Source organism: Aethalodelphis obliquidens, unplaced genomic scaffold, assembly GCF_003676395.1.
Source record: "Aethalodelphis obliquidens isolate GAN/ISIS:26980383/991018 unplaced genomic scaffold, ASM367639v1 scaffold3, whole genome shotgun sequence".
Classification (NCBI taxonomy): Eukaryota; Metazoa; Chordata; class Mammalia; order Artiodactyla; family Delphinidae; genus Aethalodelphis; species Aethalodelphis obliquidens.
Window position 1 is genome coordinate 11352843 of NW_020837947.1, and position 27442 is coordinate 11380284.

Sequence of the window (27442 nt, forward strand, 5' to 3'; positions counted from 1 at the left end):
TAACCTATAAAAGCATAGTAGTGGGCTTCCCTGGTGGCGCAGTGGCTGAGAGTCCACCTGCCGATGCAGGGGACGCGGGTTCGTGCCTGGGTCCGGGAAGATCCCGGACCGCTGAGCCATGGCCGCTGAGCCTGCAAGTCTGGAGCCTGTGCTCCGCAACGGGAGAAGCCACAACAGTGAGAGGCCCGCGTACCACAAAAAAAAAAAAAAAAAGCATAGTAGTAAAAAATATTTTCAGAGTCATCAATGTGATGAAAAAAATTAAGATGATTTTCTGATAATCACTTCTAAAAGAATTACTACAACACTAGGATAATTAAGGCCAACCAGGGAGATAAAAACCTTCAGATTCAAGATGTGAAGAAATGTCAGAGGATATGAAACAATTGTTTTAATTTTTTCTCATTTGTAAATTCATTTTATGCCTCCAAGTGCAATATAAATTATTTACCAAAATTAGCTGTAATCATTTACAGGGACAAGCACAAGCGGTTCACACATAAACCTGTATCGTTGCTTTATTTGCATGTAAACTGTGCATATGTCTAATTAGAGACGCAACTGTAAAAGTAAACAATGCTTAATGTTGTAAAAAATCCCCGCGCCCTTCCTCCTCCTGATTTAAGGAAGAGGTAAGGAGAAAAGAGCCAGTGGCACAAGGGAAAAAAAATGCTTATTTGAAACATCTTCAGAAACCATATTTCAAGATAGAATTCTGTATGACTTTTATCCAGTTTCTAATTCTCTGCCTCAATTATCATTCAGGTTTATGAAATGTATTGGAAATATTATTTTTGACTTGAAATATACACTCTATGAGAAGTCTGACCACAGGCGTGTGCACTTTATCTTATGAGGTTGAGATCTTGCCTTTGCCTCTGCCTAAGCTATGGTCCCATGTCTCTCTTTGGACATAAGTCATGTTCTCAGTCCTTATGTGATTCTCTTGGACAAGGACAACTTGCTTGCTATCCAGTAAGATACCATGAAAATCTCTTAAATTAGCCAGCTGAGCACTACAGTTCATTATTTACTAATTTATCTTTCATATTCTGCTTTCAGTGGAACTTTCCCCCTTTTTTCAACCTAGAACCTGAGCCTGCATATCCCCAGCCATTCCTTATTTAATTGTTAGTGCATCTTTTATATAAATGAATATAAATGCAAGGGACTTGGAATGATGGAGAGTTGTCCATACAGTGTTGGGAGGCAGATCTATGATGAGATGATCCTTTCTGAAATCAAACGCATCTAATCACATTGCTTCATGGCCACATCTATAAATGACACTGGACAACCGTGATCAAACCTTGGAAACCAATAACAGCTACTACTTTGCCTGTTTCTCGGGGAGATGCCCTGCCACAAGGGAGTCAGTAAAGATGGTGTTGGAGAGATTGCTAGTGTATCCGGTGCACTTTTGCAGATGAGAAACTGAAGGTGTTCAGTGTGTTCCTGGCAAACCCTAATTTCCATTCTCAGATGTAAATACGAAATTTAACCCTTATTCTGCATTACATGTGCCTCCCACACACTGGAACTTGAAGATTCTGTGTTTAATAAGTCAATAAAAAGAATTATTATTTTTTTGCCTTTGGACATCCATTTTCCATAGCCATTACATCTTTTGTGTATGCATCCGAACACACACACACACAAAAACGCATACTCAGATGTGTATAAATGCATAGTTTAGATCGGTGATTTGGGGGAAGTCTTTCTGGCTGTTAAGCTCTTCCGGGTGAATATCATTCTCAGTATAACCTCAAGTTCAAAAAGACACATACAAGGATGGTAGAAACTCCATGGAGCCAGTGGTAATAGCTAACTCAATTTATAAGCATCACCACGCCCACGTCTTTAACTTTGCCTGTAGCTGTAGGCTAGACTGCATTTCAATCGGTTCGAGGTCAGCTGTCTGTTTTATTACACCCAGGCCAGTAACACTTTGGGGATTTTTAGTCCCTTCAGTGCCAAATGTATATTCAACCACTGCTGTGAGCAGAAGCCCACATTGCAGGTCACCAAAGGACAACAAACTGAGTAGGGATGTCAGAGAAATGTTCAGAAAAATATCTATGTGTGACTGCAATCGACTCTACCTTCAATATTTTCGATCTTTGAGAAGCATATAAAGTTGTTTTTTCAAGTCATATATATATATATTTTTTAATCTGTGTCTCTTAAAAAGAAATAGCTAGATTGCCTAAGACACTTCTAACAAAATTTTATACAAAGTTAACTCATTCAGATGACAGACAATGACAAGATTTTTACACTACCTCATGTGGAGGTTGGTTGGGTGCAATGTTTTTTAATAGAGATCATGTAGTCTATTCACAGATGCCACTCTGAGATTCTTATTGCACAAAGCTGAAATAACTGTCCTTAAAAGGTATGATGCACCAGCTATGCTTACTGAGACCCTGGGAGAAATTCACCTTCATTGTGTTGTCACTTAGCCAACACAATTGAGAGAAAAAGAAAAATGCCTTCCTACGGGAAAAGTGTCAGCTGTGCTGATTCAGAACAGACACTGAAGTGGCCCTAATATATTTTCACCTTGATGCCTGTGCTCAGGCTACACTGATGGACTCGAATTATCACTGTAAAGTTGTTTTATTCTATAAAGGAGGTAAGAAATTTTCATCCAGTCTCATCAGTCAACTGAAAACTTTCTTTCTGCTGACCCTAGATCTGCCTCCATCTGTTATAAATGTCCAATTCATTTGTGCAACATGCAAATTTTATTTAACTGAAAGAAAGTCTGTGAAATTTTAATTGTTGGCTTTTACTTGTGGCCCTCCTACCACCGAATTCCACAAACAAAAATCTTATGAGAGAGCTGAGAACAATAGTAACTTTATTTGCTTTTCTCAGTTCTTAGGCCTACAACACCAGGAGCTAATCACTTGACAATTAATATCAGAACATCAAGAGAAGAAATGTTTTTAATGACTGAAGTCTTTTTTTATTATTATTTTTTGAAGTCTTCTTTTTTTTTTTTTTACTAGTTTGTGACGTGCATACTTTTTCCTGTCCTATACTATCTCCTGAACCTAAGAAATAAAGCAGGGTATTTTCCACATTGAGGTACACCTATCAGACTACTTGGCAAAAGTATATAACCAGATTTGACTTAACCAAACCCAGGTAAGGATCAGTCTCCTCAGAGAACAATCAAATACACTTTGATTCTCTTATGTAAAAATTGCAAGGAACAGTAAGATCATATTCAAATCAATACTCATTTAATATCACATTTGTTCCCAGAAACAAACATTAAAAGGAGGCATTAAGTATTAATATGTCAGAGTCCAAAATGAGTATATATATTTGGAACTGTTATAAATATGTATACAGTGTGTGTTATTCAGTGTTTCCCTTTCATGTTCTTTTTGCCAGAATCTGGCAACACTTCAAATAATCAGGGAAAGAAAAAACTATCTTCAGGGAATATCCTTCAATAATACTTTGTTTGAAGGTTGCTTGTATTCAGTGGCATGGTTTCCCATCTTAAAACCTTTGCTGGACACAGTTCACCAAGCACCTACTCCTGCGAAGGAGTCTAACTCCGTGTTCATGTAGAGCTGTATCATTTTAAATGTCTTTCTTTGTTATGAATCTAGTTAATTAAAAATTAAACTGTGGATCTACTGTCTTAAAAGCATGATTAAACCTCTGAAAACTCCTTAACATTCCATTTTAGGGTGGGATCCCCCCAAAGCCTGTGCATTCTCATGAACCAGGCATGCAGAGGTTGAGTCACATTAAACTTTCAACATCGTTGCCCTATATCCCCCCTTACTCCCATCCTAAGTCTCCCCCAAACCACCACCTTGTTCCTTAGAAAATTTCACTCTCCCCCAGTTGTCCCTTGTCATGAAAAAAAAAACAATCTAATAAATTTATTTGTCCATAAATTAGTGGTTAAGATTCACAACTGTCAAGGACATTTGCTTGGTCCATGTAGTTGCTCAACAAATATTATTGCAGTACCCACTCTGCAGGGATTTTTTTCCTAATGGAAAACACAGCCTGGAGCAAGATACACGTGTCTTATCTTCTGAAGCTATGGTTACATGCCCTTCGTCATTCCTAATAGTTTTTGGGGTTTTTTTGTTTTGTTTCTTTATTTTCCCTTGATCTTCCTTACCAGGGGGGTTCTTTTTCTTAATTGAAGTATAGTTGATTTACAATGTTATGTTAGTTTCAGGTATACAGCAAAGTGATTCAGTTATATATACGCACATTCTTTTCCATATCCTTTTCCATTATAGGTTATTGCAAGATATTGAATATAGTTCCCTGTGCTATACAATAGGTCCTTGTCATTTACCTATTTTATATATAGTAGTGTGTATCCATCAATCCCAAACACCTAATTTATACCCCCCCCTTTTCCCATTTGGTAACCATAAGTTTGCCTTCTTTGTCTGTGACTCAATTTCTGTTTTATAAATAAGTTCATTTATATCATTTTTTTAGATTCTACATATAAGTGATATACGATATTTGTCTTTCTCTGTCTGACTTAACTTCACTTAGCATGATAATCTCTAGGTCCATCCATGTTGTTACAAATGGCATTATTTCATTCTTTTTAATGACTGAATACTATTCCATTATATACATATACCACATCTTCTTTATCCATTTGTCTGTCTATAGGCATTTAGGTTGCTTCCATGTCTTGGCTATTGTAAATAGTGTTGCTATGAACATAGGGGTGCATGTATCTTCTCAAATTAGAGGTTTTGCCTTTTCTGGATATATGCCCAGGAGTGGGATTGCTGGATCATATGGTAACTCTATTTTTAGTTTCTAAAGGAATATTCATACTGTTCTGCATAGTGGCTGTACCAATTTACATTCCTACCAACATAGGAGGGTTCCCTTTTCTCCACACCCTCTCCAGCATTTATTATTTGTAGACTTTATGATGATGGCCATTCTGACTGGTGTGAGGTGATACCTCATGGTAGTTTTGATTTGCATTGCTCTAACAATTAGTGATGTTGGGCATGTTTTTATGTGCCTGTTGGCCATTTGTATGTCTTCTTTGGAGAAATGTCTATTTAGGTCTTCTGCCCATTTTTTGTTTGGTTGTTTGGTTTTTTGATATTAAGCTGTGTGAGCTGTTTATATATTTTGGAAATTAATCCCTTGTCAGTTGCATCATTTGCAAATATTTTCTCCCATTCTGTAGGTTATCTTTTTATGTTTATGGTTTGTTATGTTTATGCTGTGCAAAAGCTTTTAAGTTTAATTAGGTCCCATTTGTTTATTTTTGCTTTTGTTTCCATTACTCAAGGAGATGGATCTAAAAATTATTGCTGTAATTTATGTCAGAGTGTTGTACCTATGTTTTCCTCTAGGAGTTTTATATCATCTGGTCTTACATTTAGGTCTTTAATACCAGGGGGTTTTCTATGTTGTTCGTCTTTTAAAAGGAACAGTTTTTACCTCCATCAATGCTATTCATTAAACTTTGTTTTCTATTTACTTAATTTTTTCACTTTATTATTTTTTCCTCTGCTTTCTTTGCACATACCCTGCTGTTTCTTTTCCTAACTTCTTGAGTTGCCTGCTTGGTTCTTTAATTTTCAGTCTTTCTAAGAGACATATTTGGAGGTTGTAACTGTCCTTCTGAGAGCTGATTGGCTTGTATTCCACAGTTCTGATATGTAACATTTTCATTAATTTTTTGGTTTTTTGAACTATTTAGAAAGGCATGTTTTATAATCTTGTCATTTTAATTCTGAGTCCCAACTTTATTAGTCAGAGAATGTGGTCCCTATGATACTGACTCTTTGGTTTTGATGACACTGTCTTGTAGCCCAGTGAGTGATGTTTTCATACATGTTCCATGTATGTTTGGAAGTACATTCTGTAACTGTGGGCTACAAGTTTCCATATATGTCCATTAGATGAAACTTGCCCATTGTTTTTGTTTCAACTTCTATGGCTATATTAAGTTTTTGCCTTAAATGTTAAAACATCCCAGATACTTGCATGCCAGTATGATTGTAGATGTGTAAGTTTGCCCTGGAAATTCTAACAATTTTATATTATGAAATTTGAGGCTATGTAGCTAGATATGTACAATTGCTGAATTGTTATATTTTGTACAAGATTTATTCCTCTTACCATTATGTAACAGTCCTCATTATCCCTAATAAAATTTTTGCCTTAAAGTCTGTGTTGTTATATTAACGCAGCCACTCTGCCTTTTTTTCTGGTTAGTGTTTTCCCTGCATGTATTTTCTGATCTCCTTTACTCTCATCCTTTGTAATGAGATGAGTAGCATCCTTTGTAATGAGATGAGTATATCAATGAGTATATCTCATCCTTAGATATATTGCTTGTAAACAGCGTACCTGTGACTTTTTGAGACAATCTCTGTATTCTAACTGTCAATTTTTGTCTGTTTACATTTACTGTGATCATTGATATAGTAAAGGATATTGGTGGCTAAAGAATATAACTTTTATGTAACAGTGTAGAAATAGCACAACAAAGGAGAGAAAAAAGAGAAAAAGGGGAAAGAAGGTGAGAAGGTAAAGTAAGTTTGCTGACTGCCTCATATTGTCCACTCCAATGGCCTAGAAGGATGGTCACCACAGCAGTAATGAATTTTCTTATTGCTTGGATTCTCATCTTTTATATAATGCATGACTAAAAGAAACAAGGGCCCTTGAGGATAGGGCTGAGTACAGGACTGAGTAAAGAAGGTACAGTGTAAGCCTGGAATATCTTGTCCTGCCAAAAAGCAAGAACATTTTCAAGATTAATGAAGCGTGTCAAAAGGACACAGGAGCCAAACTAATGGAGCTCTTCTACGGCCAGAATTATGTCAATTAGAGTATAAAAAAATAATGATTGTAATTGATTGAACCACATTTATGGAAATCCATCTGTTTATAATGATACTAAAAAAAGAGAAAGCCAAAAAAATCTTTTGTGGTCAATTGAGGCCACTCTTAAAGTAACTCCTTACTTTGAAAAATGTTAAATAAAGGGAAGAAACTCAGTATTTACTCTGCCTTTCAAGCAAGAACTTTATTTTAGGATAACCAAATAGTCTCAATTGATAAAACAAATCAAACTGATGAAAAAAAAGTACTACTTTATAGAAAATGTCAGGTTATATATTTAGGAGAAATGATGGAATTAGAAAATCATCACCTTACAACCTTAATTGATTCAGAAAAAGATTATCCATTGTTGTTAACCTTAAGTAAATGGTTAGTGGGGAGCTGAACATCTCTTTGATACCAAAGGAGCACTACACCCTCATAAGGAAAAACAACATTGGATTCTACTTAGGAAAAAATATCAGTTCTTAAGAATTTTTTATACAAGTAAGGAAAATAAATATCAAGGATATTAAGAAATTATTACCATATGTGATAATGTTATTTTGGATATATAAGGAAATGTTTCTAGTTTTAAGCAGCAATCTAAAGTAGAAAAAATAAAATAAAATAATAAAATAATGGCTGTTTAACAAATGAAGTATATCCCTCATGTCTCTATTTTTCTGTTATATCAATCTTCTCTATTACAGAAGTAGATCTCAGTTTAGGTTAAAAAATTGTTATTTTATGCAAATATATAAATATATAATACATACATATACATTTCTTTTCTCTATCATTAGCCCTTTATATTTTAATATAGACAATAATATGTGTTAAATAAACATAATAAAGTCTGAGGTTGATCAGTTTCCCCACATTCTTCATAAACAATACAAGACCCTGGAGAAATGTTTAACACTAATCCTACTCCTTTTATCTTACATGCTGTCACTCTGCATTTTAAACTTTGTGTTTATATCCAATCACTTGTCATCATTGTGTCATCATTGTAATCATCATCATCATCCTCTTTAGATTTCCCACATGTTTGCATTTTGCTGGTTAATCATTGCTTCTTGTATCCTATACAAGTTCACAATTCTTCTTCCTGTACTTCATTCTTTGATAGTTCTTTCAGTATTATTCCGTGATTGGTAAACTCTTCCAATATTTTTTGTCTGAAAGTCTTTATCTAACTCCCATGTTTAAATCATAGTTGATCTGGGTATAGGAATCTAGCTGGAGATTATTTCTCAAAGCTCTTTCAAATCTTATTTGTTCACTGCTTGCTTTTGTTGTAGTTGGGAAGTATAGAGACAATCTAATTGTTATTAATTTGTGGTTATTATTTTTTGGTGTTCTGCTTTTTTCACTAGATAGTTTTAGCTCTGAAATTTTCTTTATCCTGCCATGAATTCATTGTGCTCATTGAATCTAAAAATGCATGTCTTACAAAAATTCTGGAAAATCTATTACCTGGTACCTTTGAATATCACTTCTCCACCATCCTCACTAGTTTCTCTTTCTACATCTGCTATTTACTCTGTTGAAACTTGTCATTCTGTTCTTCATGTCTCTTAACTTCTCTTCATACTTTCCATCTATTTATGTCTCCATGATGAAAGCTGCACAATTCCTTCAAATATATCTTATAGTTCACTAATTCTATGTTCAGTTGCTTAATCTAATAGATTTTTTATTTTGAAGACTGTATTTTTAATTTCATGAAAATACATTAGTTCCCTTTTCTAACAGGACCAGTCTTTGTACCCATTAAACCTATTTACTTTATATGTCATATTGCAATCCTGTCAAATTTTTTAAGTTTAATATTCTTGTTTATTTTATATGTTGACTTTTACCCATAGTAGATTGTTTGATCTTGGAGTTTTTTGAAATACTGTATTGTGAGCTCATTATTTGGAAGATGTGGTCTTTATTAGTGAAACCTCTTATGATCTGGATTATAAAAGTATTCCCAGTGATTTTTCTTCTGCTAGGAGCCCCAGGGCTATCACTAGCCTAGGATAACTTGATGTTACTCTCAGTTTAAGGATTTCCAGACAATTCAGAAAACATAAATTTAGTCCTCAAATTATGGTGAGGCTATGCCTGTGTTTCTCAATTCTCAGAGCCCAGGCTGAGACATCCAATTATTTTTGACATCTTCGCCAGCTGATATGCAGAAATTTTCTAAGATTCCTTTTCACTTAGTATGTAGCCCTTTGAGGGTCTTGGCTTTATGAAGCTGTAAGCCACATCAGTTCCTCCTTCCTTGCTAAGCCCCAATTTCTCTTATCTCTATATGAGTGTTTCTATGATAATCAGACACTCCAGAGTTGTAGAGTTTCAGCTCACAAACTCACAACAGTGGCTTTCATTTCCCTCTTCCTTTTTGGCTCCTATATCATGCTCCCTTTGTAGTTCACCTCTATATTTCAGAGAATTTTTGTTATATTTTATCCTGCATTTCTAGATGTTAGTTGCAGGTAAATTTTCAGATTACCTAGTCTGCCATATTGCCAGAAATGGGCATATTAATTTTGGTTTTTTTCTTTTAAATTTATGTGACATAAATTTTTCTCATTGCCTTTAACATTTCTACTTAAATTCCAGAAGAAGAAAAAATGAACGTATGCATCCTAATATCTGAGCCTTCTTTCATGAACATCTCCCAGGATAAGGTATGTTCCTCTGAAGTTCCTGGTGTATAAACCTTAAAAATCTGCTACTGTTATTTCGTTGACCTACATTTGGCCAATAAATTTATTGCTGCAAATGGAAATTAGGTAAGGGAAGTACTGTCTTCTTTCATTTAAAATGCTCCTGGTTTTCATTTGTTCGTCTTTATTATTGTCAGCTTTAATAGCCCTGATAGTGCCGTCTTTTCTATTCCTTGGGAATTATACTTGATTTGTCTCTGATTTCTCAGACAGCTTCTTCTGTACCTGTATGTTCTCCTATTTTTACCTATCCCACTGAAAGACAAGCCTTCTATTCCCTTTTTAAGTCAATGATCCGGGAAGTTCTTTTCCTGTCCTGATTGCACTAGTTCACCTAAATGACCAGGTCTCTTACTACAGCTTTAGCTATTCTTCCTAATCCAGCTGTGCTGGACATGCTGCCTCAGACTCAGTATTTGTGTCTTTTACAGCACACATTGTACTTTTTGTTCATCATGATATATTCAAAATCCGGCTATTTCCTTCTACAGAATAGTATGTTGTCTCCCTATCCCACTTTCTGGCATCAAAAAATTATTTGTTTGGAGACAAAAGATCTTCTGATGCTTGAGGTCCTGATGTCCCCATGCTCCCTACTCTCTTCTCTTCAGTCTCTGCCCTGTGTATGTACCAAGGTGCATGATTACTATTTCCTCGATTAAATTTCCAGAATTCTGAATTCAAGATTTTTTCCATCCATTTTGACTTTTTTCTTCCCCTCCTTTTTCCCTTGCCTTCGAATTCAGGCTTATAAAATACCTTAATGTAATGGTCAGTTTGATATTGCCAAATAAAAAAATTTTTAAGCTAGTTTTTGGTACTTTATTTTAAAAACTGTCTCCAATACCAATCATCAGCACCATTTCAGAGGCAAATGGGAAGGAATAAAATATGTGCAGTCACCTCGTCTTTCCCACATCCTATCGTGATTATATATGCAGGATTACTCCTGCTCATCCCCTTCATGTGTGCAAAATCATTTTTATCTTTTTACTCTATCAGATAAGCACTGTCTAGAATAAAAGCAATATCCATATCTTTAGTTGTACCAAGGGAGTATATGTGAGAGTCTTAAGAGAAGAGGATCCAGAAGATAAATCAGTTATTAAATGTAAATTATAATTAATATTTGACCAGCACCATGTTACCAAGGGCAGAATTCCTGCCTTAAAGGGTCCTACAATTCTTTTAATGAGAGGAATATGGAATGCAAAAAAGGAAAATGAATTACTACAGGGGTGTGTGTGCACGTGTGTGTGTTTGAATAAGCAAATGGACCATGGATGACAATCAAAAACATTCTTAGAACTGTAAAATAGAAACGTACATAGGAAGATACTTTTATTGCGATTCAAAAATCCTGAAAACTTCCAAATACGTGACTGTATCTCCCTTTCTGTAATATTTAACGAAGTAAAGGAGGACACTGGTTAAATTGTAGATATGAAGCAAAATAAGAGCCAATAATTTTTTTTTTCGAAAGCTCACTGTTACCGAATTCAGATAGTCGCCCGAACTCTATCAGTCATTCAAGACTAAACGATAGTTTTTCTAAAATCGATTTGCGTCATGGGGGTATTCTTTGAGGCCCTGTGACTATAATTCACACTACGACATTCAAAAGATGCAACTGAAAGGCTCCTGTGAGCACCGTCTCAACCTCGTAACTCAGCTCCTCCGTGAGCACACATTCTGACTCTGAACGTGTCCCAGCATCCAGAATCCACAAGATGGCGTTAGTGTTCACTTTTTTTTTTTTCTTTTTAAGCACGTTAATTTTACAAGTCATTTAATTGTCTTTTTTTCTTTTTTTTTAAGAAAAAGATAAAAAATTTTCCTCTTCTGGGATATATTTAATATGATTAACAGTGATTAACTTTATAATTTCTGGAAATACTGAAATAAAAGAAAATCACTTGCCTACATCTTCTACTTCGCATTTGTGTTTTGAAAGTTGATCCCCTCATTCCTCGGGCTTCTATGTCTCTCTTCTGTGATAAAATTCTGAGACTGTGCAGTCCAGTCATCAGTATCCACGTATGCAATTTAAATGTTAATTAATCAAAGTTAAATAAAACTCAAAATTCAGTCCTTCAATAACCACCTGAGGCTAATAGCTGCCATACTGCACCAAGCCATACAGAGCATTCTTACCAGCACAGGAAGTTCTATTGGACAGCACTGCCTAAACGACAGTGGCTCAAAGACCTGGATGTATTTCCCAGAACTGATATGTAGAAATCGTATCCCCCATCAGTGTCTTTCACTGTGACACATACATTCTGAAGTGGAAATAGAGGTGATAGAAAGTTGAAATGAAAATGTAAACTTTCTCACACTTTTGTGTACAGTGTGTACACAGGAACATTGCTGCATTCTGTAAAATAATCCACACGTGGACCATGTGTTTAGAGTGTATAATTTTGGACATCTTCAGAGCAGCCACTGTCATAATTTTTTTTTTAACTTTACTTATATTATTGAAGCCCAGCATGGTCACGGTTTCAGAAACAGAAAAACAAAATAGTAGAGCTGAGAAGAAACCTGGAGATCATCTGATCCAGCCTCCTGTGTGATGCATTAGGAGACAGGACCAAAAAATGAGGCAAGTCATGTAACAGACAGTCCCCTAGTACAGGAGACCAGAAAAAATTCTATCTTGGGTGATCTTGGTTGAACTTTTCTGTACCTAACTTTTCTTACATAGACAAGAAAGGATTCAGAAAGGTTATGTGGAAGTTTACTTTTAGCTCTAAATTTATCTCTTGTATCACATTTAGTGTTCGGAATTCAAGTGGTTTCAAAGTCACAGGATAAAAGATAGTACATCCACCCTGAGTAGTAATTTTATTCAAAGATGTGAGGAGGGAAAGTTAAGTACTTTGACTAGTAAGTGATTTTAAAATTATTCTTTTATCTTTAAAAAATGCAGACGTGTTATGGAGGAGATAAAACATGAAGCTACAAAGGAATATTATGCCTGTTGTGGGCTATTTGAGATACACTCCCAAATCCCTCCAGGAGTTCTCATTCATTCTTTCTGCCTTTAAGGACAGTTTTTACACACTTGAGAAATGCCTCAATGGGCAGCTGCACAGGAGTGAAAGCCTTCCAATGACAAGTTTGGAGACTTGACCATGGTTTGAATAAGGTCCGCAAGTCCAGAAATTTCATTTGGTTAAATACATGGTAAGGTTATGGTTAGTTCACAATAAAATACAAAATAAAAATGTAATGGTTAATAGTGATGATGGTGCTAATTACATCAGAAATCTGGGCTAAATAATTACTAAATTGTATAAAAGCAGATACTCTGAGCTTACTGGAAGCTAAGTAAAAAGAAAATAGAATAAGTGATGGCATTCTCATTTTATACTAAATGAAGAATAATATTTTAAAGGAGAGTAGACAAATATATCCAAATTCAGAAAAATCAGAGAGGCCAAATGCAGGTGCATTTTTATAAGGAACATTAGGATTATATAATGAACATTGTATATAATAGTAATTTTATAAATTATGGAGAAGTATCCTTTATAAAGTCATTTCTTAGCTTGACCTTGGAAAAGGTGAAAAACATGTACTGGAAACTTGTCAAATCACTTCTGCAGAAAGTTGAACACTAATGTGTTCCAGCCTTGTAGCATTTCAGCGACCTAACTTGATACAAGGGTAGATCTTAGAGAATATGGAGAAATGAATGACCACTGCTTTTTAAATGGTAAGTACTTAATTTTTATAATTTTGCACATTAAAATGTCACCAATTCCACAAGAAATCCATGTTTTACTAAAAAGAGTAAGTTCCGTTGTATCCTTAAATATTAGTTGTTTAAAACAGAGACCATACAAGAGACGTTTTGTATCCCTGAAAAGAAACAACCCACAAATATTTATCCAAGAGCCCATGGTAAATTGGGACTGGGAATACATTGTTAATTCTTGTCTTAGATTTTCAAACTGTAATGGTGATTAAATACTGATCAGTAGATGACTTTTTCCTTGATATTTTTTTATTGTGGTTTAAAAAAACCACACAATGTTAAATTTACCTTAACTATTTAAGTGTACAGTTCAGTGGTGTTAAGTATATTCACATTTTTGTGCAACAGATCTCTAGAATTTTTTAAACTTACAAAACTGAAAAACTTCACTGATTAAACGCTAATCCCCTTTCCTTCCTGCTCTTAACCTTTGGAAACCACCTTTCAACTTTCTGTTTTGACTAGTTTAGATTCTTCATATGAGTGGAATCTTATAGTATTTGTCCTTTTGTGACTGGCTTGTTTAATTTAGCATAACATCCTCAAGGTTCATCCATGTTGTAGCATATGACAAGACTTCCTCCTTTTTCAAAACTGAATAATATTCCGTTACATGTATATACCACATTTTCTTAATGCATTTATCCATCAAAGGACATTTGAGTTGCTTCCACCTCTTGGCTATTATGAATAATACTGCAATGAACATGAGCATGCAAATCTCTCTCTAAAATCCTCCTCTGAATTCTTCTGAATATATACCCAGAAGTGGGATTGCTGGGTCATTTGGTAATTCTACATTTAATTTTTTAAGAAGCCTCCATACTGTTTTCCATAATGGCTGCAACATTTTACATTCCCGCCAATGGTGCACAAGGGTTTCAATTTCTCCATATCCTTGTCAACACCTGACATTTTCTTTTGTTAGTGGTGATCCTAACTTCTGTGTTGCCCTATCAAATATCAACTGTGCCAGTCAGTCTCTTGATAGGAATATTGTATAGCAAGCAATTCAAGATGGAGGTTGTTTGGATGCCCTGAATTGTAAGGGTTGCAACAATCTTAAATGTACACATTTAATTAATTTGAAATGGTTTAATAATGGTGGGCAGTCAAATAGTGGTGCCCATGCTATACAGTAGTGGTCTTTGTTGATGCAGTAGTCTTCAGTAACGTGGTATAGCGCTGTCAGAGAAGACGGCTTGAGTTTCCCAACCCTGATCCTGCCACTATCAAGTTATAGGATGTGGGAAAATACTTAACCACTCTGAGCTCATTTCCCACATTTGTGAATTGGGAATAATGATATCTAGTGCACAGCACATTGTTGGCATGAGGATTAAATGAAAGGATGTACGTAAAGTGTCTGGCACATAATATGCTATCAACAAATGTTAGCTTCTTTTTGCTTAATCCCCAAATCCATTTCTCATGCAAGTTAATATATTGAGAGATCAAGCCTGAATTTTTAATAAAAGTCTGATAGGAAGTTTCAGGAGACATTCAACAGTCACTGTAATTTTAAGGAAGATTTTTTTATAGTAGTCTACACCAGACATTCAACCTGAAGCTACCCTACATGAAGAGGACTCTGCCACCCCAGATAAGATTTAAGCAATGCCTTCTGCAGAAGAGTTGCCTTACCTTTATCTTTAATATAAGATGTTAAATCAAAAGGGTTTTCATGAGTGAGTTGTCCTAGCATCTTCAGCAACTGGGGTCTGAGAATCTATACTCATAGGCCCGGAGGAACATGGAGAAGGCCTTACACTGATGTCTTTGGTAGTTCACCAGTCCATTCTATTTAATAAATGCATTATTAATCTATTTTCAACAGATCAGCCAGAGGGATGTTCTCTAGCTATTATACCTCTTAATCCTGTCACACCTCCAACAGCTTTCTACTAGAAAGTTATTAAGCCACAGATGGCAGGAATCTCTGTCCGTTTTGATCACTGCTTTAAACTTAGTACATAGAATAGTGCCTAAACGATAAGAGGCCCTTAATAACTACTTATTGAATAAATACATATATGAGTAAAGGAATAAACGAAACAGTCAAACTGAAAGGATTTCCATACAGTATCCCAGGTTCTGATTAAATGTCCTACTTCTTGTCAAGGCCTTCCTTGACTTCTAACCAAGGTCTCTGAAATAGAGTCAGGAAACCAGTCAACCCCTGGTGATGCAAGTGTGTGTCACTTCCTCTCTGATGTTTGAATCTACAGTCAGTACAGACATCTCTCCCTAAAGATTTCCAGGCTTGAACACTGTAAATTGTTTTCAACTCCTCCCCGCCCCCCACCGCCGGAGGAGAGACCTCACTCCAGTTCAGGCTCCAAGTCGGCATAAAAACTCAGGGCATTATTGTGGAGGGAGAAGCAAGTCTAGGGCACCATTATACTTTGAATTCCAACTAAGATGTTCTTCTCACGGACAAACAAGGATATGCTAAATAGTCAATTATCAATAAATTTTTGCTCCTTCGATGCAAACGAGGTTACCGCAAGATTTATCTTTGAGTTTCACTTAAATATATTGAGTTGTAGTTGTGAGTTTGATCCAAAATTTCTCTTGCTGGATAGGATATCATTGTAAGAACAATGGCCTATTGGGAAACAATATCCTAACATTATCCTAAGCTAGGTAATCTAGCAATAGAATTTTTTTTTTTTTGCAGTACGCGGGCCTCTCACTGCTGTGGCCTCTCCCGTTGCGGAGCACAGGCTCCGGACGCGCAGGCTCAGCGGCCATGGCTCAGGGGCCCAGCCGCTCCGCGGCATGTGGGATCGTCCCGGACTGGGGCACGAACCTGTGTCCCCTACATTGGCAGGCGGACTGTCAACCCCTGCGCCACCAGGGAAGCCCTAGCAATAGAATTTTATTAGAACCATTTCTATTCTTGACATTCCGACTCCCAAAATTACTGTGTCAAATAAAGGGTGCCTCAGACATATAATGTTTAACCAGCTCTCTACTTGGGACCATAAATCTGGACTTTCATATGCCTACTGGTAGTGTGTGTGTGTGTGTGTGTGTGTGTGTGTGTGTGTGTGTGTGTGTGTGTGTGTGTGTGTGTGTGTGTGTGGTGGAGAAACAGAGATAGGGACAGAGAGAGAGTGAGAAAAAGAGAGAACATACTCAGAGCTGGCTTGCCAATTAGTCAATCAGGAATTAGACATAGATTCTCATTGGTTTACATTCAGGTAGTTTAAACATGACCTGATTGATACTGACTTCACTCAGTATGATCAAGAAGTCCTGAACTCCACTAGACACATGTGGTTGGGTGATATTCTCTCAAAAACACAGAAAGGAAAAAAACATAAGTAGAGAAGAAAGGTTACTATATTGAAGTATCAATAAGTTAAATTCAGAAAACTGGACTGAAGGCCTTAGAATATTGTTTTCAGAATTGAAAGTGCACACATATCACCCAAGGATCTTGTTAAAAATGCAAGTTTTTGCTCAGTGGACCTGGATTGGGACTGAGATTCTGCATTTCCAACAAGTCCCAGGTGATACTGACGCCTGCTGGTCCACAGATCACACTTTGACTAACAATGTTTGCAGGCATGCTGACAAAGGCCTGGTCCCCCCAAATGAGAAAGAAGCCACCCAAACAAGGCAGGTCAAAGCCCAAAGTGATTTTAGAAAGCCCCTGAATCATTGTCAACTCATTGGAAGACCATGATTACATTATGGGAAGAAATCAGTATTTTATCGTGTGTTATAGTTCAAGCTCCCTTCCTGTCACAAGCACGAATCATTGACGCTTAGTCCGCGGTTGTTGCCATGAGTTTTTATTGCTTGAATTCAAGAGCTACACAATAAGTCTCGCCTTTAGCACATTCCACGTTTATAGGAAAAAGAAATAGAATCCTATGCAGCAGCACTGTATAAAACCAGTGATCAGGGCTTCCCTGGTGGCGCAATGGTTGAGAGTCCGCCTGCCGATGCAGGGGACACGGGTTCGTGCCCCGGTCCGGGAGGATCCCACATGCCGCGGAGCGGCTGGGCCCGTGAGCCATGGCCGCTGAGCCTGCGCGTCCGGAGCCTGTGCTCCGCAACAGGAGAGGCCACGGCAGGGAGAGGCCCGCATACCGCAAAAAAAAAAAAAAAAGAGTCACATCTATCCAGACAAAATTTTGTAAAGAACGGAAGAGTCAGGATTGAGTTTGGTGAATGGCTACAGTTAGGAAGAATAAAGGCTGTTAGAAGTTCATCTGTAGACATGATTTGTCCACTTAGCCTTGAACTTTAGGAAAAGTCTTTAAAGTGTGACCAGGCGCGTTGGGCAAGAAGGCCTAGAGAAGCTCTGCACCACCTGGATGCCTGCAGCTTGCCGCTGCCTTGCCTCCTGGGGGCGCTCTGGTCCCCTGACTCCTCCAAGCACCACGCTAGGCCATGGCAAGCATCCCTGCCCCTCCCCAGGACACATTCAGCATCAGAGGCTACACCTGACCAGCACAGAACAAAAGAAAGGAGACAATTATGTGAAAAAGCCTAGGGGGAAATACCAAATAAAAGCACTCAGAAAAGCTCTTCAACTTGCTGAAAATTCATAACTGGAGTAAAAGTCATTTACTTTTGAGCTTTTCCTACAGAATTCTCTGGCGTGTCCTGTTGTGCTGCATTGAGAAACAAAGCAAAGTCAGACAGTTATTTTCCTAACTGACTGAGCAGAAATATACGTTGGAGTAGATGTGAGTATACCGGAAACAGCAAACTCATCCACCTACGGCAAAGAGAAGATGCAGAGACCTTTGAATTTGGAAGTTTCAAGGTTTGACTTCCTTGTTCAAATAACAAAACATAATTTATGGGCCTTATATTACCATAGTTCTAGACAAAATGGTTTTGGCTATGACACATCCAATTGAATACTGAGGAGAAAAAACAACTTATTCTTTAACAGTTGTCAGGGTCAGTGTGACTTGCCTGAATATTGAAGCACATGTTCTGTGGGTGGGTAGGACATTGTTATAGGTTGAACCCTATGAGTGTTGGAGTGAAATGGGTAGGAGACATTGAGGGCCTAAGGAATGTGTTATTGAAGAAAATATAACGAAAGACAGAGCCAAGGACTTCACTTCAGGGAAATTTTATACTTAGGGACGGGAAGAGAGAGAACAGCCATGAAAAGTCACTAAAAGGACTGGTCAGAGTCAAATGTACTAGCACAGAAGCCAAAGACAAGAAATGACTTGGGAAAGGGATAGAGGTGCCCAATTGCATTAAATATTCAAGAAAACTCGAGAGGTATGAGCACTGACGAAAAGTCACTGGATTTCACAAGCAGCATTTTACCTTGAGTATGTAATGTAGCTTAATTAGAGTTAATATAAATGACATTAGGAAGGGTTAAATTTAAAAGATAATGTGTTCGCAGGGAAATGGAGAAGTTTAACCTTGTATGGAAGAAGGTTAAGAGGGAATAACAAAATTAAGAGTTTTGAGAACAGGATGGAGAAAACACATTTATGTCAACATAACATGGAGAGGATCCATGCCAGACGGGTCAGTTTTCTAGTCATGGTAGGTGATGCCACATCATTTCGGAGAGGGACACATGGAGCAGAGCAAAAGGAATATAATGGGCTTTGCTCTGAAACAGTTGGGAAATTAATATGAGAAGGATACAAAGACTGCTCTGTATTTATATACAAATATAAATACACTTAAAGTTGGTATAATTTAGCACTAAAATGACCTTAAAACTCACTTTATAAAAAAACATTGCCCATTTCTTTGATTTCTTGGAGTTATTAGTTTTATCCCTTGGTAATAATACTATCCTTTGATAATAATTTTATAGGAAAATCTTTCTAAACAAATGTATTATATTTATTTTTTCTGTGCACATCTCTGCTCAGCCAAAGTCAGAGGAGCAAACATAGAAATAAACATGGCAGAAAGAGGCCTTGGGAATCTTCTGGTCCAGTCTGAGCCCATGTTTTGCCTCACTGAATATGCAATACTGTAATTATCACTCATGGGTGTTACCCACTGCCTTCCCTACTCTCCATTCTTCAGAGGAAGGAAAAAACATAAAGATCCTGTCATCCTCTTGACATTACATACCCAACTGGTGATAGATAAAAAATGCCAAACCTCTGTTTAAGACCCAGTCCTCTGTCTGTACCTCAGGCATAGCCCCCTATTTAGCCAGAGCTCTTAACCTCTTAACAGAGACCTGAGTTCACTCAACATTTGATCTATTTGGTAATCAGTCATCTTAATAGTAAAATCTAAGAGGGTTCACCAAAGGAATGTGTTGTCATTTAAAAATATTTAGTATATTCAATAATAGTCCTATATAAAATAACTCAAGACATTATTCTATTATTTTATTTTTTTTATAAATTTATTTTATTTATGTTTATTTTTGGCTGCATTGGGTCTCTGTTGCTGCATGCAGAGTGGGTGCTACTCTTCATTGCAGTGCGCGGGCTTCTCATTGTGGTGGCTTCTCTTGTTGCAGATCACGGGCTCTAGATGCGTGGGCTTCAGTAGTTGTGGCGCACGGGCTTAGTTGCCGTGGATGGCACATGGGATCTTCCCAGACCAGGGCTTGAACCTGTGTCCCCTGCATTGGTAGGAGGATTCTTAACCACTGTGCCACCAGGGAAGCCCTACTGATTATTTTATGATACATAGTTATGCCAAACAGACTCTCCCTGATTGCCAATTCTGCACACACAAATTCTTGGTTTTTCTTCAAAAGTAACTTGCATGTGTTTATATTATCTTCATATAAAGATTTGTCCCTGCCCCCTAGTCACCAAAATGTGTATCTGTATGTGAAACTCAACACTGGTATCATTGGCCCTGGGCTACCCATACTCCTTTGCTTAGAATCCTTTGTGATGGAGTGTATATTCATGCAACTTTTGACCTGCTTAAGTGTATCATCCAAATAAAACAGTCATTATTTCTTTTGTATAAATATGTGGTCTATATGGAAACTAAGCCTAAGAATTTGGACTCATTAGCATGATGTTCAAACTGGCTTTGTTAACTCCCAGGAGGCATTATTACCCTGAAATATTTTTATTTATAAATCAGAATACAATCTCATGCTAATATATCAGTATTGTTGGAAAGGGTGGTGCTCTAGGAAGATTTCAAAAATAAAGCAAGGAAACAGGATCAGGTACCACAATACAGGGAGAGACACTGGTACACACCAAACGTGTACAGAGGTAAACAACGAGAATCCTGGTCAAAAAAAGAGCTGAGGGTCAGAAGCCAGCAGTTCATGGTGATCTGTGCTGGTTGATCACTCAGAGCAAGGGAATGAGGAAATACACAGGCAGGAAGGAAAGACAGTATGAGTTCAGAGAAGCAGACATGCTCCACAGGAAGCGAGGGGAACACATTGTGAGGTCAAGTTCTACCAGAGCCAGGAATTTCCTCCCACATGGAGTATCATTTTTGTTGCAAACAAACCACCTTAGAAACGAGTGGTTGAAAACAATATCCACTCTTACATAACACAGGTATAGGGACCCACTGGACAGTTATTTCTGATGATGTGGGCCAGGCTCAGCTGATCTTGGCTGAGCTCCTCATGTGTCTGTGCACAGCTGGGGTGTTGGCTGGGGCTGGCTGGCCTCGGAGGGCCTCGCCTCAGAAGACTCAGCTCTTCTATTTGTAATGAGGTGGACAGACCTAGAGTCTGTCATACAGAGTGAAGTCAGAAAGAGAAAGACAAATACCGTATGCTCACACATATATATGGAATTTAAGAAAAAAAATGTCATGAAGAACCTAGGGGTAAGACAGGAATAAAGACACAGACCTACTGGAGAACGGACTTGAGGATATGGGGAGGGGGAAGGGTAAGCTGTGACAAAGTGAGAGAGAGGCGAAAGGTTGATAGCTGGTGGGAAGCAGCCGCATAGCACAGGGAGATCAGCTCGGTGCTTTGTGACCGCCTGGAGGGGTGGGATAGGGAGGGTGGGAGGGAGGGAGACGCAAGAGGGAAGAGATATGGGAACATATGTATATGTATAACTGATTCACTTTGTTATAAAGCAGAAACTAACACACCACTGTAAAGCAATTATACCCCAATAAAGATGTTAAAAAAAAAAAAAAAGAAGAAGATTCAGCTCTTTTCCAGGTCAGCCTGGGTACGTTCTCACAGTGAAGTACAAGAAAAGAGATTATACAAGTGCCTTTTCAAGCCTTTGCTCACATCTGGTCTGCTATCGCCCCATTGCCCAAAGAAAGTCATGCAGTTAATCCTGGAACTAATATGGAAGGGCACAACCAAAGAGGATGGTGTTAAGTTGGAACCATTCATCCAATCCATATAGCATACTAAAGAGCCAGTATCAGGGCATTGGTAGTTTGGAGTAAATGATAAGGACAGGTAAGTGCACATACCTTCTGATGAAGAAGAGCCTGGGAACTGATGCAGGGAAGGCAAATATTTCACTTGTAAATACTTGCTGAAAAGTAATTAAAGGAAGACAGGCCACTCAAAACCTGGCTGCACATTTCTACCTGCTAAGGTTTCAGGATGCAGCACGGGAGACTTAGGCTAGATGTAAAGAAAATCTCGCTGACAATGGAAGTTTTTAAACACTGCAATGGATTACTAAAGGAAACTGTAATTTTCTTTTAAAGTACTTAAAATCAAACTAGCTACCTTGTTATCTGGTATGTGCCCTTGGACAGAAGCAGAAAGACGAACTAGTTGACCTTTCAGAGTCCCTCCAGACCTATTATTGTCACGCTGAACCTATTCGCACCGTGGAAGAAAGACTCTAACAGCCTGCCTTTGATTCCTACACTAAACGCACATTTATTACAGACCCTCTCTGTGCTTGGCACGCTGCTTGGTGCTAGAGATATAATCTCAGCCTTTAAGGAGATCACAGGCTTTGGTCAAAAGGTGAAGCAAAAATGCTCCATCTACATAAGTGTTAACACATGGGTGATAGAAGATGCTATTTAAAACAGTGAATGTCTTCAAAGGACAAAGGCTACTGTGAAGGGGAAGACCCCTTGCCCTGGGTCTCTGCCTATCTTTTGAGCCGCCCAAGAGACCAGAAGGCTCTTTTGTTCAACTGGGCCCATTGATGGGTTTGCGATAGACAAAGGGACTTAGAGCAGAGTTACAGGTATGGGACTGGAGAGAGCAGAGTTCTCTGCATAATTAAGTGAGAATTTGTGATTTGCTGGAAAACTTAGGTAAGACTGGGAGCAGAATAGGGATGGAATAGGGAAGGCAAGAGTCCAGGCATTACATGGGGTAACATGGCCAGGGAGAAAGCCCTTGGTCTGTGGTGGCTAAAGCATATCTATGAACCTAACAATCTCACTTTTAAAAAGCTAACAAGAGAGACTTCTGTCCAAACGAGATAACTAGTATAGACTCGTCTCTCCCTACTTTTTCCTACTTAGGATAACGATAAACACTGGAAATAATGCAGGATACAATCAAAGGAGAACTCTGAGAGGTGGCTGGTGAAAGGCAAACTGCTTTAAGGAGCCCAGGACCGAAGACACAGCATTATGTCTGGGCATCTTACAACCTCATGCCCAACAGAAGGGCACATGGTTGGCATTTCCCAACCCCCAAAACTAACGACAGAAGGTGTTAACGTAGTCCACAGGGGTTTGACCGAAGCCCCAGTGAAAACAGGTTACCCAGGGAAATATTCTCCTTCCCTGACAGTCCTGGGACTCCCCTCTCCTACTCAGAGACACCCACGAAGCAGATCCCACCACAAGCACCTTCCCAGGAAGCCCTCTCTGTCCCCACAGGTCAGAGACTTCATTTTCTCACCTCGAGATTCAGGACAGGTGATACACCTGATGCCATTCCTTCCACCCCTTCAAGGAGCACCAGCGAAGATCTGTTGGAGTCCCGTGGCTGACCTTAAAGAATGGCCAGAAGAAGTTCTTCAAACAAAAATGAAATGAAAAAGAAGGTTTCCAAGCCACGAAGAAGGAAGAAAGAAACAACGAGAAAAGCAATACACTAGACTGTCATTCTTCTCTTGAGTTTTCTAAAATATGTGTTATGATTGAAATTAAAATTATAACACCATCTAATACTTAAGACAATGATATTTAAAGTAGAGAGGGTAAAAGATAAATTGAAGTGGGGTTTCCACATTTAACTGGAAGTGGCCAAATGCTGATACCAGTAGTCAGTGGTAAAGCGTGTATATATATTGTAATGCCCAGAGCAGATACCAAGGAAACTATACTAAGCAAAATTCTCAAAAATACAAAAATTACATCAAGGTGGAATCTTTAAAACATGTTCAAGTAACCCGCAGGAAGGCAAGGGGGAAAAAAAACAAAGAACAAGAAACAGAGGAAATAAACAGAAAACAAATAACAAAATGTTAGATTTAAGCTCTAACATATCAGTAATTACTTTAAGGGTAAATGGTTTAAATATCCCAACTGGAAGGCAGAAATTGGCAGACTGGATTTTTAAAAAAATGATCCAATTACATGCCGTTAACAAGAAATTTACTTCAAATTCAATGGCATAGGTAGGTTGAAAGAAAAAGGATGAAAAAAGGCATATCATTTTGTTTATGAAAAGGGATTGAGATACATGCATAAGCTTGTATATGTATAAAAATGTTACAGAAGGGCTTCCCTGGTGGCGCAGTGGTTGAGAGTCCGCCTGCCGATGCAGGGGACACGGGTTTGTGCCCCGGTCTGGGAAGATCCCACATGCCGTGGAGCGGCTGGGCCCGTGAGCCATGGCCGCTGAGCCTGCGCGTCCAGAGCCTGTGCTCCGCAACGGGAGAGGCCACAACAGTGAGAGGCCCGCGTACCGCAAAAGAAAAAAAAGCACTGAAAAAAAATGTTACAGAAGGCTACAAAAAACCATTAACAGTATTTAGTTCCAATGAGGGTAATTGGGGATCTGGTATGAGAATACTTTTCACTGTCTACCCTTCCATGCACTTTAAAAAATTAACACATGCACTGGTAAAGTTTATGCAAGTTTATGTAAAAATAAACTGAAGAAAATAACTTTGGTTAATAAAACGTAAGGACTATCTACTAAACAATGTTATGTTACTATAGTAGTGGAATAATAGACCCCACCAAGGCCAACCACAAACCATTAGTAAAAGTCCCACATTATGTGAGTTATCTGCATCAATATTGCTCTAGAGTTAAAGGAGAATCATGGAAAAGGATCCATGTTCCCTCTTTGTGTCAACACTGGGACTGAGATATAGGAATAGCCACAAGCTAAAGAATGAAGAATAATAGCTCAGCAGAGGCAAGAGAGAGCCAAAGTTGCTCATAAAAATATAAGTCCCCCTTGCCCTCCCATCCCCACCCACCAGAGAGTCACAGAAATCTTGATGAAGCCATTGAATTTTACAGTCATGTGTGGTTGTTCAAGCTCATCTCCTTTTCAGCTCAAAGAAGAGAGACTTTTAGCTGACCATTAGGTGACAGCAGCATGACCTATACCTTGGTCTAGGCCACTTGTGTCCACTTGTGGAAAGACAGCCTTAAATGGTTTGACCAGGGCTTCCCTGGTGGCGCAGTGGTTGGGGGTCCGCCTGCCGATGCAGGGGACACGGGTTCGTGCCCCGGTCCGGGAGGATCCCACATGCCGCAGAGCAGCTGGGCCCGTGAGCCATGGCTGCTGTGCCTGCGTGTCCGGAGCCTGTGCTCCGCAACGGGAGAGGCCACAACAGTGAGAGGCCCATGTACCGGAAAAAAAAATGGTTTGACCAAAAACAATTCATCCAGAGTTCTCAAAATTTTTCAGTGGTAATGCCCATTGACAAGATTTATTATTTTAATTACTTAAGTATTATTTCTAAATTATAACAAAAGAATCATGTTCCTTAGATACAAGCTACTTAAATCATCTATACCAGGTTTGCAATATACCTACATCCATTTTCAAATTCAGGAAGAAAATGCCCCATGATCAGAACCCTGATGACAAATTGTTTCCTCTTTCATGACAGTAGCAGTGGGTGAGATAGATGACTCAGTGCTTTCATACATTATGGTTTCCCCATTAGCTATTTATACGGAAATCTTTTAAAAATGTATATGCTTAAAAGTTTAAAGTGTGTTTCTCAGGACATTACACTGACAAATAGATATTCTGTAGGTTCTTTCACTCCAGACAATTTTATTGCCAAAGGAAACAGAAAATGTAGAACGGTTCAAGTTCCTGATCAAAACCCTTAAGTAGGGACTTCCATGGTGGCACAGTGGTTAAGAATCCACCTGCCAATGCAGGGGACATGGTTTCGAGCCCTGGTCCGGGAAGATCCCACATGCTGCAGAGCAACTAAGCTCGTGCACCACAACTACTGAGCCTGCCCTCTATTGCCCACAAGCCACAACTACTAAGCCTGCATGCCACAACTACTGAAGCCCATGCGCCTAGAGCCCGTGCTCTGCAACAAAGAGAAGCCCCGCTCACCGCAACTAGACAAAGCCCAAGCGTAGAAACGAAAACCCAATGCAGCCAAAAATTAATTAATTAATTAATTTGTTAAAACCTCAAGTAAAAAGAGAATTTCTTCCTAGATAAAAAATAATATTATCCAAAAATCCTTAAATTAAAAGAAAACAAAACAGGATTTTTTTCCCTAGAAAAAATACAACAGTACAAGACAATACACTTGTAAGCGTGATTCAAACCTAGGAAAGAAGTGGTATTTGGAGGTACAGGAAGAATATTTAGATTAAATGGAAGAAATGACAAGAAAAACCACCAAAGAGGAGTTGGTCTTAAGGACCCCATTGCCTATCCTTGTCACCCGTCTCTTCTGTCTAGTGGCCTTAGAAGTGGCACATTTCTAAGTGAAGAGATGAAGAAATTACTGTAGTGGTTGCCATATTAGAATTCTATCTACCTCACTGTCAAGTGAAGTGCATTTGATTCCTGTGGATAACTAAGGTGCATTAGTCAGCACATTGAGATGGAGCGGTTTTTTATATAATCAAATGACCTATTTAATTGAAAATCATGATTTCATCTTGGACAAACTACTTTTGGCCTATGCTTGCCTAACAGTAAAAAAAAAAAAACAACAGACCAGATCTTGCACTAGCATTCACCAGTAGGCTTAAGCTTCTTGGATACACTCAGTTTCCTTAAAGCCAAGAATACAATCTTCCACTTGGCTCCCAACCAGAGACGCCAAAACTCATTGCCTAATGCTGCAATTTATTTTGTGACAGCCCTCTTCTTAGCCCATATTTAAATTCCAGTACAAAATAGATACAGAAGGCACTCGGGATTTCAACTCTTATGGATTATATTGTTTAAACCTAGAAGAACAAAATGCCCTAAAATAGTGTATGCAAAACATGTATAAGTATTTTGAAGATCCAAATTTCTTTAAATCAACATAGTATTCCCTTTCTGCTTTCACTATAGTACTAAGTGGCATATGTGAAGGACATAGGCAAACCTGTGGAACCCGAGTCTGAAAGATTTTAAGACAGCAGCCCATGGAATAATAAAATCACTTTTAATTCAACAGAGTTACTAGGATAACCTAAAGTTATATACCAGCTTTTTAAAAAAATATATACAAAGCTTAATTCAGCTGACTCCCCTAAGTTTTTTCCCTGTATTCAAGGAATTTGTAACTGAATAGTAAAACCAGCATACCAAATTGTTCAGTGATGCAAAAGATTATAAAGAGAAGAAGAAAGGTAAAGAAGGAAACAAGAGTCACCATTGGAGAAAGGAAGCAATGATTTACATGGAATATTTGGCATGGAATGCTCTACCTTGTCAAGACTTGCTGTGCACTGTAAAATCCTGTTTAGAAACCATGGCAGCATATTAAGGAGATTTAGTGTTATGAAAACAAATGGGGAACTAAAAGTAATAAAACAAAGTTTCTAATGTCAACTGACACTAAATGTGTGACCTCGAGCAAGTCACTTAACTTCGTAAGTCTTAATTTCTATGAAGGCCTTAAACTAGAATTATTTCTAAGCTGTACACAAGAGGAAATATGTTTTTTAAGTATTAGGAGTCAAAATTTTAAAACATACATTTTGGAAAAAGTAATACATTGACTATTGTTTCTTTTAGAAAAAAATTTTTACA

The 27442-nt window shown here is 38.0% G+C and overlaps 1 long non-coding RNA gene across 1 annotated transcript in view; it reads right to left on the reverse strand.

Annotated features, from left to right (window-relative positions):
• The window catches only part of LOC113607400 (uncharacterized), a 94938-nt gene that overhangs the window by 64435 nt on the left and 3061 nt on the right, over nt 1-27442 (reverse strand). The window contains exon 2 of the long non-coding RNA XR_003427931.1: nt 23153-23268. This is a non-coding gene — a long non-coding RNA (uncharacterized LOC113607400). The remainder of the gene's footprint in view (nt 1-23152; nt 23269-27442) is intronic.